This window comes from Myotis brandtii, unplaced genomic scaffold (assembly GCF_000412655.1).
Source record: "Myotis brandtii unplaced genomic scaffold, ASM41265v1 scaffold702, whole genome shotgun sequence".
Lineage (NCBI taxonomy): Eukaryota > Metazoa > Chordata > Mammalia > Chiroptera > Vespertilionidae > Myotis > Myotis brandtii.
Window position 1 is genome coordinate 1,727,502 of NW_005370755.1, and position 5,965 is coordinate 1,733,466.

The window sequence follows — 5,965 nt, forward strand, 5'->3', positions numbered from 1 at the left end:
CGCGTGGACCCACCCACTTGGGCTTCGCAATAAACTCCGCGGCGCGATCCCGGTGAACGGCACCGACTGACCGGGGCGCGGACCGGGATGCGGGGGTCCTCGGGAGCGGAGGGGAAGGGAAAGTCGGGTCTGAGATGCAGCTCAGCGCTTACTATTTTGGAAGTGCTTCCCGGGGCAAGTTTTAAAATTAGAGCGTTTGCTGGCGTCTTCTTCCCCGGGCGGCTGCCACATCCACCCCAGTCCCAGGGACGCGTGAGGGTCCAGAAAGTTGTTAAGAGCCCAGTGCTGCCCATCAATAGCCACCATTCGTTATGGCACAGCTTTTTAAATTGATTTGGGAACAACTGAAATAGATCGAGTTAAATGTGTGCTTTTGCTACACATAGTAGCATTTGGCTTTTTTTTTTTTTTCCTTGACCACATTTGCAAAAAGAAGGAATAGAGACTTCTGTAATGAAAGGGAAAAGGAAAATGAAAGGACCTGAAAATACTGAACTGTGGAGTCTGGGTGGCTTAAGTTTGAAAAAACACACGGAATTAGTAGGACTACCCAACAGCGTTTCTGAGAAACCATGTCACAGGTTGTGAGGAAAATCAATGCTGAAAGAGGAGGCGCGGGCACCGAGCTCCTCCTTCCAAGAATCCCAGAAATAGTTGCTGAGTTGCTTTTTTTTTTTTTTCTGCTGAGGATAGAAAATGACACATTGAAAATAAAATCATTAACTATTAACTATATCTTCAGCACTACTCTGTATGTCTGGGAAATTTTGGATAATGTCTTTTCCTTTAGATTTTGTGATGGAGGAATTCATTCACGTTGATGCACACTATGTAATGGATACCGTGTATAACTTGTCTAATACTAAATTTACATTTTATAATGAATTACTTTTTAAAAGTTTATTAGACAAGTGTAACCAGTAGGCTGGTTACTGAATTAGGAAAAATTATAGTTGGTGCCATACTGAAAACAAGATGAACCAATATTCATTGGAGAGCAAGTCATTTGGGCTCAGGCTACCAATGACTTTAGTAGGACAATTTTAAGAGAAATTGCAGTTCTGATGAGTTATATGTTGTTGTTTTTTTAACCTGTCAATTAGATAAATAAAAGTAATTTTCTTGATGACATATTTTAGGAAAGACAACAGAATTCCACAAATCATTTTAATCATCCCAATAGATAGCAAATATTTTAACCTTAAATTAGAAAAGTGGAATGTTGATTCCCAGTATATAAATGGTAACATAACTTCTCTAAGTTGCCATAAATCCCTCCTAAAAACTCAGCCTAAGTGTTTAAGTATCTACAAAGTTATGGAGGTCCTTAGGAAAGATGACTTAAAACTGAAAATGAAATGTCTGGCTAGTTTAAGCATTTTAATTCTTTAATAGAAGAGGAACCAATATGAAGTTTTAAGGAATTATCCTAAAATTACTCAGAGTTACCACAGTTGATAAAGTCCTTGCCCCCTGGCTGATTAGAGCTTAATTTAGCTCCCTTGAAAGACTATCCTTTTCAGGAGTTGCTTTCTTTGACTTCCTAATCACCAGAGGCACACTCTCTCCCTCTAGTGGCTAAGCATTCGGACATTTTACATTTGGTGACTCTGTCTCCCCAGGAATTGGGGGCGGGGTTTGGGGAGAGGGTGTATTAGCTCCCAGATTTTAGGATGGTAAATGATCACTTGTGAGAATGAGACCATTTGTGGAAACTTGCTCCTCTTTTTAACATCCTATGTTCCTTTCTAATTTGCAGATCCTGGCATATCCAGTGTATCCCAAAGAAGTCAAGATTATGTTTACATACTACAGCTAAGGGTTCTGTTTCATCCTCTGCAGTTGAATAGTCCTGGCTCTGAGACTCAGGGTTCCACTTGCGGGAAGGAACTTTTTATAAACTGCAGTAATTCACTTTGTTCACAGTTTTTCTCAACAGTATTTTTATGGTGGTTAGAAAGCATATTTTCACTTTTTACCCTAACTACACTGCACACATTTTTAAAGTACACATATAGTTAGCCTGTGCATAAAAATGCACTACCAGGGAAGTACAGTACTATCCTATTCGCCCATTGTATCCAGTTGGATAGTTCAATTTTCACTTTGGGGATGGGGGTGAGGAGGTGGGGAGAAAACATACCTGACCCCCACCTCACTTCACACAGCGGGTTCTTCCTGATCCTGTCTGCCCCATTCCGCTGAAACCATGCCTTCCCAGCTCCAACTCATATAGTAGCGCCTTGCACATCTCCTTCACTATACAATTTGTAAATATTTTATTCACTATAATGTCATCTTTTTAAGGGCAGGGATTATGTATATCCTGCTAGCAACTGTTTTCTTAGAACTAGCAAAATGTTTGGCCTGAGTTGTTACTCAAAAAACATTTGCTGAATGGATGAATATAGAGCTAATCACATACCTAGTTCCCATGTGTCAAACTGTTTTCAAGGGACAAAATGCATAGATATCGAAGATACATTCTTATCCCATCAATAATGTGGTCACTGGACAATGTGGCTCAGTTGGTGATTGTCCAGTACATCAAAAGGTTGCTGGTTCAATTCCTGGTCAGGGTACATACCTGGGTTGCAGCTCAATCCCGGTAGGGGGCATGCAGGAAGTAGTTTCGCTCTCATATCGATGTTTCTCCCTCTCCCTTCCTCTCTTCCTCTAAAAATGAATAAAAAATATTTTAAAAAAGGAACTTGTTCAAATCTTAGATCCTAAATCATGTTATAAATACAGTATACTTAGCTCTGGCTTATGGTTCATGTGAAGAGTGTGATATAAATTGGTAGATATAAAACTTACAAGTATAAATAGTAAAAGTGATTAAAACTGTATATTAAATGTAATTTGGTTAAGTACATCTGTGTCCCCTCTGTTTCATAAATTATTTCATGTTAATACCTGATTACTCATGAACGAGGTTGACCATCAAGAAATGCAACAGATGTAATTCTATAACCACTAAGTGCAATTAGCAAAACAAAAATTTTTAAAGGTAGTGTAGCTAAAAGGGACATTATGGAGTATTACTTTTGTTTTCTTTGGATGGTTTATTTTATCTGTTTTGTATTTAAAAGCTGAAAGGAATTTGGATAAAAGTGCATTTTTCTTTGTTCAGGGAATTAACTCTGTTTTTTAAGTTTGGGTTTTGTTTTTAGCAGAGGGTAGGAGGGTGCAATTTGAAACATTACAGTACTTTGCTAATATTAAGGGGAAAATTTGGAAATTGATTATATATTGAAGTTTTCTTTAGATGGTTCTATTGTTCTAGCTATAGGAACATAGTCATTCAGAGTAGGTGCCCTAAAATAACTTGAATCCCTGGAAAAGTTGAGATCAGCACAGGCACAATGCTTTAAAACTGATAACGTGTTTTATTTTTGTCAGGTGGTGGTGATCTTCGCTTTGAAGTGGTGTTCTCTTAAGTGAGATGTGGAACAATGGGCTCACTTTCTCCTGTCGACCTAGATCGGCACTGTGAAGAAGCAAGGAAGCCCGAATGGGAAACATAGTTTCAAAGAAAACATTCTAAGATACCACATCCAGTTCATAAATAAAGCATCTTAATACCTCACAACTTTGCCTTCCTGATACATTTTACCGTCTGGGGTCTGTCTGGGTGGCATTCGAGTTTTACCTGGTAAGGGTCTTCTCTTTCTCTCCATCTTGAACAATAGTTTCTTTTAGCAGCCCTGAAGAGTGTCACTTTGCAATTCGAGATAAGGCTCTTGTACCTAGAAAAGGTAACATTATGACTTAAATTCACACTTTGATAGGATAATATCAGATTTCTTCTGGAGAACACGTTTTGGTATTGATGTAGAACAGATGATAGGCTATCTCGATCACAAATGAGAATTATAAGTTGTGGGAGTTAAACTTAGACCAAGGGGGTGAAGACTAGAGAGGTTTCTGAATAAAAAGGAAAGCACACATTTTTAAAGATGTCACTAAAAGCTGCCATAGTTGCTTTAAAATGTAGATGTAAAAAAAATTAAAAAAATAAAATAAAAATGTAGATGTAGTTCAGCCTTTGAGGAAATGAGTTCCATTAATTGCAGAAATGAAAGAACTTTGAGCTGGGTCAAGTGCAGACAGTTGATGCTCACAAAACAACTCTAAAAGGCATTGGGAAGAACATTCTTAGAAACCCTAAAATCATTAAATGCAAAAAACAAAAGAGTAATAAGGTTATTGAAACCTCCAAGAAAGTGTTAGTACAAGGGAAGAAAAAAGCTAACAGTAAAAGGAGAATGAATACACTGTCTAGAGTGCGTTAATTTAGATCCAATATAATAACACGAGAAAAAGAAGGAAAACCAAAAATGGTTATTTGACTTTGGAATTGGGAGGTGAAAATAGGGCAGTCTAACCTAAAAATCTGTAATGCCGATGGTTGGACTTTGCTGGAGATAACCATAGTCTAAAGCCAGGTGAGGGCTAGTTGCATCTCAAGGAGAATATTTAGGATATAAGCTAGTGCCAGTAGGAGTACGATCCTATTTTTTTTAATCCCGTGAAAAAACTCATGGAATTACATGTCCAGTGTTTGTAAGAAGCCTCGATTCTTTGTAAACCGAAATCCTTTCACAGTACAGCAGAGTGTGATCAGATGTTTAAACAATTCTGTATAGACTGAGAAAAATAGAAGGAAGCATTACAAACAGAAAGCAGCAACCTAGGGAATTAGAAGCTACACAGGGATAGAAATGGAGAACCATTTCCTGCTTGACAACTCTGAGAGGGGGCCTGCGGTGGGGCAGAGGGGGACGAATCAAAGAAAGGTCATTTACAGGTAGTGAAGTCAAATGTCACCTCCTCCAATTCTCATGACTTGTGGTTTAGAGAAAGGTTAGCTTAATATAGAGACTAGTGTGGCATTCTGAACTGTCTTAAGACAAGATGTGTGAATATGATATAACACCATCAGTATCTCTCCCCCTAGCAGTTATGTTCAAAAAGGTACTTAAAAAACACACACACACACACAAAAAAACTTGACATCATGGTGAGGTACTAGACACCTGGGAAAGTCCCACTTGGTAGACTAAGGCTATCATCAAAAGTCCTATAAACTATATTCCAGAAATGGCTTCATTGGAATATTATTCTTGAAATATACCATTATGGAGAAATAAATCCTATGCAGTATCTATACTGCTTTAGATTGATGATATAACTGATTTCAGGAAGTCAGAGCATCAGTGGACTTGGAAAGCCGTATATCATCATCATTATAGGCACTTATTTTATGCCAGGTGTCATGACAAGCACGTTTCATACATTACCTCTTTTAGCCCTCACAGTTATTTTTAAGAGGTAATATTAACACCATTTTCACATGAAAAAAATTGAAGCTTGGAGATACTATTATCTTTTTTATTATTTTATTTTTTCTTTATTGATTAAGGTATTACATATGTGTGGAGATATTATTATCTTGCCCAAGGTCTCACAATGTCAGAGCTGGACTCAAAGGCATGTGTTACATTCTAGAAAGCCCATAAAATCACCACCATGTTATGCTGTCTCCTTAATAGCCAAATATATTTGTTAATCATATGAACCTGTTACTGTAGTTAACTCCAGCACTTTGATTAACAACCTGGTGGGTAACATACCAATATTAAACCACTTGAAAGAAAAACTGAATGTCCACAGTCTTCTAGAAGGTTCATCGACTGTATTATCAACACAGAACTCTACCAAATCCAGTGCCTCTCTGTGTGTGGAACATGACCTATTTGACGTTTAATGCTTTAACACCAGATATTCATCTGTACCTTCTATGATCTCGTCCATCAAGTGAGTGACATGAGAGAACCACTGAGAATTAAATGATAACCATCCTATAAAGAACTGAGTAATCATTAATGGTGACAAAGAAATCTAGACAAGAACTTAAATTGAAATTCTGGATACCCAAACATAATTGCATATTTTGTTCGAA

The 5,965-nt window shown here is 37.7% G+C and overlaps 1 long non-coding RNA gene across 1 annotated transcript; it reads left to right on the forward strand.

The window, feature by feature from the left end:
• LOC106724067 lies at positions 1 to 3,592 on the forward strand. Its single transcript, XR_001359818.1, has 2 exons — positions 1 to 52; positions 3,403 to 3,592. It is a non-coding gene; the product is annotated as an uncharacterized LOC106724067 (long non-coding RNA).
• The last annotated feature ends 2,373 nt before the right edge of the window (positions 3,593 to 5,965 follow it).